The following is a 12,513-nucleotide window of genomic DNA, read 5'->3' on the forward strand; positions in this document are numbered from 1 at the left end:
CGCATTCCTTGGCCCCCCCCACCCCCTCCCTCGGGGCCCCCCGCCCCCCCTCGGGAAAAAAAAATCCATCCCAATTCAGTTGAACCCGAGGGAGATTTCCTTTCACCCTTGAGGAGACGAGCTTTCAACGGTTTCTTCTTCGTCTCCCCCAAGCCTCCCCCGTCCCCTCCCCTGCTCCCACCCCCCTCTGCCAGTGTCGGGTGCAAGGTCCCTTTAAGGCAACGGCGCCTTCCTCGGGTCAGACTACCGGCGGCGACGACCACGGGAGGTGAGTGAACGGGCGAGCCTTGTCTCTCCCCACCCCCTTCTCCTGGAGGTTCCGTTATCTTTTCGTTCTGCAAAGCGTCCCGATGCGAGACAATGAAAGGGGGATGGGGCGGGTACGCGAGGAGGTGGGGGCAGGGGGGCTGGTGGCACTCGCCCCCGCCCACCGCGAGTGGCGGCTTAGCCCACGGCTGTGGCGGGCATTGGATGCAGCGCGCCAGCTCGCGTGCGCGCGTGTGTGTATGTGTGTGCGCGCGTTCTGCGTGCACCCCGAGAGCCCGCGGCGGACCCGGCGGTGGAGGCCTCTGCCGGCTGGCTGCCCCCAACCCCCGTCGCTGCGCTCGTACGCGCGCACTCGCGCCCGACAGTCCCATACACATCCGACGTCCACACGCACGCCGGGCGCGAGGCGTCTCGGAGGAGTGGGCGGGCGCGGGCGCGTGCGGTGGCCCGCTGGGGAAGGGGCGGGGGTGCGGGTGGCGGCGAGACGAAGGGGCCCGGGCAGCAGGGGCTGGCAGGGGGCGAGGCTGCGCCAGGGAGGAGGGCGGATGGCGGGCTAGCTTTCCCCTCAAGAAGGAACAGAGGTGGGGCGTGTGGGTCGTCTGTCTCTCTTGGGAAAGGAATGGGGCACCCTTTAACGCAGGAGGAAAAATGATCGCCGAGCCGATCCCTTGTGTTATGCAATCCTTATTCTGTTAGATAGCACATCCCTAAGGTACATCCCAAGTCTTAGCACACTCCAGTTGGTTTACTCAATGTCCTCTTTCGGCCCCCAAATATCTTGTGGGGTGGCGCCGTGATTTATAAAATGGGATGGGGCGGAGAATGATTATTCTGATAATTATATTCTGCCGCGGTAGGCGCCATGTTTATCACAGGGACTATTTTCTTTAAAATTTTAGCACCGACTGTAAAGGAGTAATGTAGTTAAACACCTGCTTTCCATCTTTCTGCGTGCTGTCCTGATACCTTCTCGCTAGTCCTCTGTTAATGATACTGAAAGTTTCTTGGTTTACTTGTCTTGACTATTTTTAGCCCAGAATAAGGTAGAGCTGTAAAGAGTCTTGTAAATCATTTAGCCTTGTCTCATTGTCGAGATGGAAGTCGAGATAAAATTGTACTATTTCGATACAGCTTTTTTATGGCCAACAGTTGTCCAGGACTCAGACACTTTTCATTGCATCCCCAGCTCCAACAAAAATGGGAAAAGAGTGGATGCTAGGAAGACATTTTATTGGTAAACGAGAATGAATTTCAAGATCCTCTGCTCTTGGGAAGGGAAGATTGAATTTTGAATTTGAACCACTTAGCTCAATTGTTCATTTCAGGGCTAGGTGTGCAGTTTGAGGGACAGGAGACTTCATCTCCAAGACTGGTTGGAATCAAGCGGGAATATCATCTTGCCTAAAGTTTTAACCAGCAACATGTCACATTATTGTATTTTAAGGAAAATGCCACATTGAAATTATTAGCCTAGCATAAAGGTATTCGGAATCTAGTTCATATAATTAAAATGGTATTCTGTGTCACTGGTATCCTTCTCATTTATGTTAGTGACGTGTCTCAAACTCAATGCACTAAAACACAGGACGAACAGGATTCATAAGAATGTAACTGCTATTTTCAACAAGTGGTATAATTTAGGAAAGCAGTTCCGAGAATTTCTCTTGCTGATCACTGCAGGGTCATGGACAGTTTCAGGAGCTCTTCAGAGTGGAAGGATGGTGTAGTACGCAGAGTTGCTTTGCTCACCTAAAGGTGAGCCTCTGGTGGTTTGAAATTCACAAGCAGCTCCCTGGAAGAAAGATGGGCCATTCATTGCCTGTGTGATTTACATCCTCTGAAAAGCTGCTGCTCAGCTCTGGGTTGAGGACAATGAGTTTGTATTTTAAGGTAGTCAGAGCATTCTAAAATAATACTAAGACTTCATATATCTTTTTTCTTGACACTTGGCTGAAGATTGAAAAATAAAACTACTGGGGATACCTTAGCACAAAGACAGATAGTGGCACAAAAATGTTCTTGATGATACAGTGAAAATTATTTTCTTAAATTTCAACATTTGAGTCCAGATCTTTTTTAAGAATCTGTCTTGAAAAGAGACTTACACTTTTTCTTACTAAAGAAAGTATTGGGAAAATTGTGAAATTGGGCTATCAGCTGAACTAGCTGATTGTTTCATAGAACAGAGTTTTTACTTGAAATGATAATTGAAAAACTACAGTATTTGGCAGACATTTTCTGGGGAATAAATGAAGTTAGCCTGTCACATTAGGAAAACAGTTGACAGTATTTGTTACAAATGATAAAATTCCAGAGTTAACTAGAAATTTTCTGGTAATGTCAGTAGTTAGGGATTATGCTATTTTTTGAAAAAATTCTGTGTAATAAAAATGTGTCAACATAGGCAAAATAAAAATAGACAATATTTTCCAAATGATCATTGCATTATGTTTTAAAATGCCATGAGTAAAGAAAAAGTCTTTTGATATGTCAGGTGGAATGATATATTTTACTACAGCAGTATAAAAAAGATTACTGATAGAAGTTTGAGTAATCAGTGTATCCTTCAGGAAACTACTGCTTGTTGAATTTGTTTTAAAAACGTCCTTAGGTGCTTGCTTTGGCAGCACATATACTAAAAAATGTCCTTAGGTATATGAAAGAGTTACATGTTATTCCTTTTTCCTACCACAAATTTGTATGAGGACAGATTTTCTTTATATCTTTTTTTTAAAATATATTTTCTTTATATGTGAGACAACATAAAGGAGCAGATAGGGTGCCAAGCAAATAAGAGAACACAGCAATCCTTTGTTAGATTTGCAGAGGCATAAAACAGTGTAACTTTTCTTGAGGGTTTTGTTGTGTTGTAGTTTTTTTTATTTTTAAATACACACACACACAGAGCTTTTAATTTAAAATAGAGTTTTTAACAAAATGTAGTAGGCTTCTCTCTGAGCCACTTAAGTTGGAACTGGCTCATAACTGACCTTCCATTGGGTTTTGGAGGTTTTAAATTGCAGGGAAGGAGAGTGCCATCTTTCTCCAGTGGAGACGTAGATTTAAAGTATGAGAGGTGAGGCTTTTTGGATTAGCAGTGCAAGTCCCTATGGACCAGGTCATGAGAGTTGGGTTTATTCTTTTAAATTAGGTTATTTTTTAAAAAATTTAGTATGGTTTGAAGCAGGAGTGGCATCCACTTCCTAAATAACATGCCTCCAGAAACTCTTAAGAACTTTGTTAAATGCTGATAGTTATAGAAAAGCTTCAGGCCTTTTGTTCATAGGGTCGCTATGAGTCATGCTTGACTTGAAAGCAGTGAACAATATGGTAAATATTGGCAAAAAGTAATCCACGTAAATAAAAACTTGTTGCATACTGTAGAATTGGAACCGATCCATAGCTGACCCTTGGGCGGATTTTCAGAGACAGTAAATTGCACAAGAGTTGATTGTCCATCTTTCTCACTTAGAGCAACCAGTGGGTTTGAACCATGTGCCTTTAGGTTGACAAAGCAACTTCTTACTACTAGTCCTCCAGAGCTCCCTGTAGTGAAAACTGTTAGACAACCTGAGTTTTTTTAAGATTGTAAAGAACTGAGACCAAAAAAATTTGAGTAGCTGATCTGACAGGTAACTTTGAGATCTGTTTTATATTTCTACTTTTCTAAATGAGCTTTCAAATTTGCCTCCATTTAGAAATTTCTAGGAACTTTGCAGATTTTATTAGGAGTTAATATTGGAGGAGACAGTGACTTAAGGAAAAGTACAGATTCTTGGGTTAAAGGCTTAGTTTGAATCCTAGCTGGATTTCTAACCTAGGGAGTGGAGACAGTAGTTGTTCAGCCATAGAATTCTCACTTTCAGTCTGGAAGACTGATTTTGTTTTGGTTACAGTCCTTTGTGTGCATATATCTGTGAGAGAGTTGTGTTACTGTGATGCTGACTATGTTTCAGGAGAACTTCCAGACTAAGATGAACTAGGAAGAAAGACCTGGTGATCTGCTTTTAAAAATCAGCTCCTAGTGGTTTTGATTTTTATCTCTCATTGCCTGTGATTTGGAGCATTTCTTCATGTGTCTGTTTGCCATTGTATTATCTTCCTCTGTGGAAATTCTTTCCATCTCTTTTGCCCATTTTGTAATTGGGTTATCAGACTTTTTCTTGTGGAGGTCCAGGAGTATTCTGTAAATGTTTGCTCCCAGTTTGTAGGTTTTCTTTTCACCCTGGTGGAAAAAGTTTTTCATATGCATAGATATTTAATCTTCAGAAGGTCCCATGCATCAATTTTATCCTCTTTAGATTGTGCATTTCTGGTTGTATTTGGCAGTCTCTTTATACCTTGGACTAGAGCTTCTAAGCTTGGTCCCAGTTTGTCTCTTCAGAACGTTACTCTCAGGTCTCTGATCCACCTTGAATTGATTTTTGTGTATGGTGTGAGATGTGGATCCTGTTTCAGCTTTCTGCAGGTGGAAGTCCAGTTTTGCCAGCACCATTTGTTGAAGAGATTATCATTTCCCCACTTGATAGCTTTGATTTCCTTGTCAAATATCAGTTGACCATAGATAGCTGGGTCTATTTCTGGGTTCTCAGTTCTGTTCCATTGGTCAATGTGCCTGTCATTGTCCCAGTACCATGCTGTTTTGGTTACCACTGCTGTATTGTTTTGAGGTCAGGGAGTGCTATACTTCCAACTCATTTTTGTTTCTCAGAAGTGTTTTGCTTATTCGCAGTCTCTTGTCTCTCCAAATAAATGTGATAATTTCCCTTTCAATCTCCTTGAAAAATGAATTTGTTATCTGGATTGGGATTGCATTGAACATGTAAATTACTTTGGGTAGGATTGTCATTTTCACCATATTGGGTCTTTTATTCTGTCTTTCTCAATGAGGTATCATCTCACTCCAGTGGCAAAGTTTAACAGGGCAGCAAATAATAGATGCTGGAGAGGATGTGGCGAGAAAGGAACTCTTATACATTGTTGATGGAATTGTAAAATGGTGCAACCATTCTGGAAGGCAGTTTGGTGCTTCCTCAAAGAGCTGAACATAGAAATTCCAGATGATCTAGCTATTCCACTACTTGGAATATACCCTGAGAATATGAGAACTGAGGCACAAACTGAGATTTGTACACCAGTGTACATAGTAGAATTCACCATTGCAACAACATGGAAACAGCCCAAATGTCCAACCACAAACGAACAGATTGAGAAATTATGGTACATTCACATAATGGAATACTGTGCAGCACGCAGGAACAATAATTTTGTAAATTTATTACCTAACTTGGGAGGGACTGGAGAGCATTATGCTGAGTGAACTCAGTCACATAAGGATAAATATTGTATAAAACTGTTATTGGAGAATGAGTGTAAGGATCCAGGAGGGGTGGGAGAGGCTGGAAGCAGAGGGATGTGGATTGCAGGGGGCAGGGAGATTAATCATTGGGTTGTACAATTTGATGGGGTGGGCTGAGGGAAATGGAAAGAATGTGTTCAAATTTGTATTTGACCTTTGTAAATAAACTAGTAGGGGGATAAAAAAATCAGCTCATAAACACTGGATCACAACAGGGCTGGTCTGCAGCTAATGCTGCAGAATAGGACAACATTGTGTACCGTTGTACATAGCATTACCATCATTTGGGTCAATTAGATAGTAGCTAACAACTTGACTATTTCTTGGAAAGCAGCATCATGCACAGAAAAATGGAGCATCAGTTAAAAAGAAGAAATGCTCAATAAGATGAATTGATAGAGTGACTGCAGCAGTGGGCTCAAGTGTGTTTAGGATGATAGAGATGTCACAAGACACAGGACAGGATTCACATGTATTATTCACAGGGTTGCTATGAGTTTTACTTGTCTTGATGACACTAAATCTGCTAAACCTTAGTTTTGACTTCATCTGTAAAAAGGAGTACTTAAGGCATTTTCTTGAGGATGATTAATCTGTAAAACACATGACAGTCCAGTGTTTCCAACAGTAAAATATATTTCCATGTTACTCTTTGTTCCCTAAATTTACCCTTTTAAAATGAATTATTGTTTTTTTAAAATTTTTAAAAATATTTTTTTGTGCATATACCATCAAATCAGATCTGACTGGTACAGGAGGAGATTGTCCCTCCTTCTCCAGCGGAGCATCTGGTGGATTTGAACCACACACCTCTGGGATTACAGTGCAGCTTCTTGCCACTAGGCCACCAGAGCTCCCTTTAAATGAATTATTTTAAAAGTAGAGATGGCCCTGATAAAAAATTAAAACTTTTGGTACTTTTATCATATTATCAACCTTTCTCTGGTAAGACTTGACAGGTTCTTGGAGATTGTGGTTTGTGATGGTAAACTATATCCATACATGTAAAATAATATTTTACATAATATTTTACCATAATATTATGGTAAACTATATCCATACATGTAAAATATTATTTTACATGTAATGAAGGAGGAGACTAATTTTACTTGGATCTACAATCAGTACCAATCGAGAAACTGAAAGACATGTTGCATTGGGCAGTTCTGCTATCACAGACCTCTTTAATGTGCAAAAGAGCAAGAATGCCAGTGTAAAGACAGTGGTGCATCTAATTCAAGCCATGGTATTTTCCATTGCTTCCTGTGCATCTGAAAGTTGGACAATAGGTCAGAAAGACCAAAGAAGAATTGATGTCTTTGAATTGTGGTATTGAAGAAAAATACTATAGCATGGACAGCCAAAGGAAATCTGTCTTGGAGGAAGTTGACCCAGAGTACTCCATAGAATTATGTCTCACATTCTTTGGACATGTTGTCAAAAAAGGCCAGACCTTGGAAAAACCATCCTGAAAAAAGTAGAGCGTCAGCAAAAGAGGGGAATACCGTTAGCCAGCTGGATTGACACTGTGACTGTAACGGGCTTCAGCATGATGACAGAGTGTGAAGAGGGCACAGGATAGAGCAAGGTTCACATTTATTCAAAGGGTTGCTGTAAGTGGTAATCCACTTGTACTGAACAACACCTTACAACAAGAGAGAAGAGGAGGAGGCCGGATTAACTTGTTGCTTGAATTTAACAGAACTAAAGGAAATTGGTGGAAGGAGGAGTGGCATCCACTTCCATAATAGATTGCCTCTGGAAACCCTATGAACCTGGAGAGAGGATGAAAGGCACCCAAGCGTTGAGGACTCTCCCTCATAGGGTCGCTATGAGTCGCCTGTGACTCGACGGCACTTAACAACAGCAACAACAAAGGAAATTGAACAAATAGAAATTGGAATTTAGATAGTGTATACCACAAAAGAAAAACTTTATGTGGTAAGCCAGCCTCCCCCTTTTTTTAGACAAAGTAAAGGGCTCAGAACTGATATTTTGGATGTCTTTTTAAGAAATGTTTGATATGGGAGCTCTAGTGGCAAGAAGCTGCACTGCAGTCCCAGAGGTATGTGGTTTGAATGCACTAGATTTCTCTGCTGGAGAAGGAGGGGCAATCTCCTCCTGTACCAGTCAGATCCGATTTGATGGTACACACACACACAAAAATAAAGTAAAAATAATAAAATAAAATATTTGATACACTTTTTGTTGTAGTTGCGAGTCTGTGTGTGTATATATAGATATATAGATAAATAGATACATAGATATGAAATACTTGATTCTAATTTTTCCATATCCTTACCACACTTGCTTTCTGATAATAATCATCCTAAGGGATATGAAGTGGTATCTCATGGCTTTGATTTTAATTTTCCCAGATCTGCTGTTCATAGGGTTGCTATGAGTCAAAGTTGACATGATACCACTTACCAATGACGACAACTAATGCTGGAGCTCTTGTGCTCTAGTGGGTAAGCAATTGTGCTGCCACTCCAAAGTCAGGTGGTTGGAATCCATCAGCTACTCCATGGCAGAAAGATGGGCAGTCACCTCCAATGTGATTTACGTTGTGTCCTCTGAAAAGCCACCGAAGTGTCAGGTCTGAGTTAGTTCTGACTTGACAGCAATGAATTTGAGGTGATTTGTATGTTGTTGTGTTTTGGGTTTTTTTTTCCATTAGGTGGGGAATTGAGATTAAATTTTAGCCAAGGCAATTAAGTTGAAATGTTGGGTGCAACTTCTGGTAAATTTCCTTACAGGGGGAGGGTATAAGCTTCTTGCCGCTGTCCATCCCTCTTTTTTTGCTGGTCAGAATATTGATGAGTGGACTGGAGTCTGAACAGTAATCCTGTATCAGAGTTGGAAACCAAGTGTCAAGGTTAGTAGAGCAATACACCAGTCTTGAGATACTTAACCTGGACATTTAACTTTTAAGTGAGAGAAAAACAACATTTTGAAAAGTGACCGGCATGTTGGGTTTTAGTTATATGTAGCTGAGCCTAATGTTAACGGATAGACATTTTAATGGCTGGGAGATTACTCTTTTACTAGAAATTGTAAGTGAGAAATTATCTCAAGACCTGAAGACCAAACTACCACAGCCGACTGCACAGGATCACAATTCTGAGGTGGTGTGGAGAGAATCTTCTGCAAGGAATACCCATCTCGTGGCATGGCAAAATCACTGTTCTTTAAAAAGGTTATTGGACAGAAATCATTTCTACCATCACCTATATAAACAATCTGTGCATACTTTACTCCCCGTTGTAGCTGATTATCTAGAAATTGTACCAAAACGGCTTTTTTTGCAAAGATTGGGCACTTCGAACAAGAATGAGTGTGATGATGACATTGTACAGTGAGATGTCCATTGCTATCAAAAGCTGCTGGATTTGTAAATATTTTATCAAACACATCACGGAAATTGGCCGCCTGTAAAACCCAATCTATGAAGATGGAGTTTGAATCTGAAATAATGATACAATCAAATTTATCCTTATGCTTTCTTATAAAGCTTAAAAGCGCCACCATTCCTGGAGTAAAAGGTATTGATGTCACTGCTCTTTTCATCTCTTCTTCTCTTATGCCTTTTTCTCCCAGATATTTAAAGACTCTGCCCATAAATTCTGTTCAAAATTCTTTTTGGTAAGAATTTTCCAGCTGAACAGGAAGCTTTTTCTCGGGTGCACACTTTACAATGGAGGTGTCACTATTGTCACCTATAACTGTATTGTCAAAGTAAAAAACCAGCAAAATTTTCATGGTTATAGATTTGGTAGAACCCAGAATGAGGTTATCAAGACAACACTTAGGTTAAATAATTATGACAATCCTCAGTTTTAAACACCAGCCACTTGTTTCTAACCAAGTTATCTTGTACTTTATATGCAGGGAACAGTGTTTTCAGCATCATTATGCTGGGGCATCTGATAGAAAACCTGCCTGGTTCATCTGCTGATGGGCACAGAGCCCTAACCTGGGGTCGTGAGACGTCGTGCCAGGTGGTGATGGTGTCAGCAGGCCTCACTGACCTAAAAGCCATGTAGCCAGCCGTCCAGTCTCCTGCGCCACTCTATGTTGTTTATTTTTTAATGACCGAGTGTTTCATAGACAGAGAAATAGATGTTGTTCTTATATTGTTATTAGTTGCTGTTGAGTAAGTACAACCCTTTGAACAGCAAATCTGAATCCTGTTCTATCCTGTGCCATCCTCATTATCTCTGGCATACTTAAGCTTATTGCAGCAGTTACTGTGTCAATCTGTTTGGTTGAGTATCTTCTCCGTTACTGACTCTTCACCTTTTGAAGCATGATGTCTCTTTTCAAAGAATAGCCTCTCCTAACCAAATGCCTAAAGTTAGTGAGATAAAGCTTTCTTGTCTTTGCCTCCAAGGAACACTCTGACTACACTTTCTCCAAGATGTATCTGTTTGTTCTTTTGGAAGGCTGTGGACTCTTCATTACTTTTCTTCAACACCACAGCTCAATGGCATCACTTCTAACTGTAATCCTTATTCAAGGTCCAACTCTCAAATGCATAACAAGTGATTGAAAAGATAATGGCTTGAATCAGATGCACCTTAGTCTTCATACTGACATCATTGCCCTTTAGTACTTTGGAGAGGTCCTTGATTGTAGGCTTTACCAATGCAGCATGTCTCCTGATCTCCTCACTGCTGGCATCAATGATACTGATTGTGGATCCAAATAAGACAAAGTCCTTGACAATTTTAGTCTGTTCTCCATTGATCATAATGTTACCTATTGGTCTAGTGGTGAGGGTTTTAGTTATTTGATGTTGATGTGTAATCTTTATTGAAGGCTGTAGTCTGATCTTCTGCAGCAATCATTTCAAGTCCGTCCTCCTTTTTAGCAAGCAAGGTTGTGTGATCTGTATTGCACAGATTGTTGGTGATGAGACTTCCTCCACTCCTAATGACACATTCTTTTTTATAAGCATCCAGCTTCTTGAATAATTTGCTTAGCATACAGATTGAGTAAATAGAAAGGACACAACTCTGACACACTTTTTGATTTTAAATGCAGTCTTCCCTGGCTCTGTTTGGACAACAGCTTCTTGGTCTAGATATCAGTTTCATATGAGCACAGTTAAATGTTCTGGGATTTCCATTTTTCTCAGTAATAAGTTGTTAATGATTCATACAGTCAAATGCACAGTCTGTTGATCTCTGCTTTCAGCCAGGATCCAGCTGATCTCTTTTCTACTTCACATCAGTAATTATATTTCTGTTGCCATGGCCTTGTGTAAACCCAGCTTGAAATTCTGCCAGTTCTAGCTTTGGGATGATCTTCAGCAATATTTTGCTTGCATGTGATATTAGTGATATTGTTTGGTAACTCCCGCATTCTGTTGGATTACTTTTCTTGGGACTGGAAACAGATATGGATCATTTCCAGTCAGTTGACCAGGCAGCTATTCTCCAAATTTCCTGACATAGTCTAGTGAGCGTGACCAGGGCTTTACCTTTTAGTTGAGATAGTCAGTTTGATATCCTGTTGATTCCTGAGGCCTTAATTTTTTACCAGTGGCTTCAGTGCAGTTTGAACTTTCTTCTCACCATTAGCTCCTGATCATTTGGTATTTTCTGAACTATTTTAGGGTTGACCAATTCTTTTTAGTACAATGACTGTGTATCCCTTCCATCTGCTTTTGATGCATCGTGGATCATTCAAGATTTTGTCCATAGCATCTCTTAACTATTCCATCTCAAGGCTTGAATTTGTTTTTCATTTCTTTCAGCTTGAGAAATGTCGAGCTCATATTTCCCTTTTTCTTCTCAATTCCCACACTCCGCACATTCATACTTTGTTTTCTTCAGCTGCCCTTTGACATCTTTTGTTCTGCTCTTTATACTTAAGCATCTTTTCACTTTTTGGTCTTTACGCTCTAGTGCAATTTTCAGAGTCTTCTGACATCTATTTTGGCTTTTCTTCCTCCTCTGTCTTTGTAATGATCTTTTGCTCTCTACATAGATGCATTGCTTTGATGTCATCTCACAACTCATCTGATCTTTCATTTTGGATGTTCCATACCTCAAGCCTCTTCTGGAGAGGATTTTTATATTCAGATTAGATAAATTCAAAGTTGTATTTTGGTTCTTATAGGCATGTTTTAATTTTCTTAAATTTCAGTTCAAACTTGCATAAGAGTAGTCTGATTTTGACTGCTAATACTAAGCTTCTCGCAACAGTTTCTTCCACAGATGTAGTCAGTTGTGAAGCCTGTGCAATCTGTCAGGTGAGGTCCATGTATACAGTTGATGTTTGTATTTTTTTTAAAAAAGGTATATACCATGAATAAACCATTGAGCATACAATATTTAGTCATTCAGTTTTTGGTCTCTGTAACCAAGTTCATACTTTCCAACTACCATTTGTTGTTGTCAACTTCTGCATTTCAGTCACCAGTTATCATTAACTTATCTTGATTGCACATTTAGTAAATTTCAGAATGTAAAATTTGATAAAAATCTTAAATTTTTCCCCCTTTGGCTTTAGCTGTAGAAGTATATATTTGAATAATAGTCATATTAACAAGTTGTCTTTGTATGCATATGGATACTAGCCTCTCACAACATTGAAATTGTTTCTTTAAACTATGAATACAACACCATTCTTCTTCAGTTTTCCCCCAGCATAGTATACTATGATTGTCTGATTCAGAGTGATTAATGCCATCAATCCCCATGTTAGCATTCTGCATAATTTATTTGCATGGTCTCACCCAAAAATACCATATACACTATCATCAAGTTACTCAATCCATTTGGTAATCCTAAACAAGTCACATTTGCATAGTGCTTACCCAACCTCTGGTGGCCCAGTGGTAAGAAGCTGTAGTGTAAGAATGTGGTTCAAAACCATCA

The 12,513-nt window shown here is 40.1% G+C and overlaps 1 protein-coding gene and 1 pseudogene across 1 annotated transcript in view; one reads left to right on the forward strand and one right to left on the reverse strand.

The window, feature by feature from the left end:
* The first annotated feature begins 210 nt into the window (after window positions 1-210).
* The window catches only part of POGZ (pogo transposable element with ZNF domain), a 97,157-nt gene continuing 84,854 nt past the window's right edge, over window positions 211-12,513 (forward strand). The window contains exon 1 of the mRNA XM_006900097.1: window positions 211-268. The gene's annotated coding sequence lies outside the window, so the exon portion shown is untranslated. The remainder of the gene's footprint in view (window positions 269-12,513) is intronic.
* LOC102853005 lies at window positions 8,663-9,388 on the reverse strand (annotated as a pseudogene).

Source organism: Elephantulus edwardii, unplaced genomic scaffold, assembly GCF_000299155.1.
Source record: "Elephantulus edwardii isolate Elephantulus edwardi_28Jun2011 unplaced genomic scaffold, EleEdw1.0 scaffold00273, whole genome shotgun sequence".
Taxonomy (NCBI): Eukaryota; Metazoa; Chordata; class Mammalia; order Macroscelidea; family Macroscelididae; genus Elephantulus; species Elephantulus edwardii.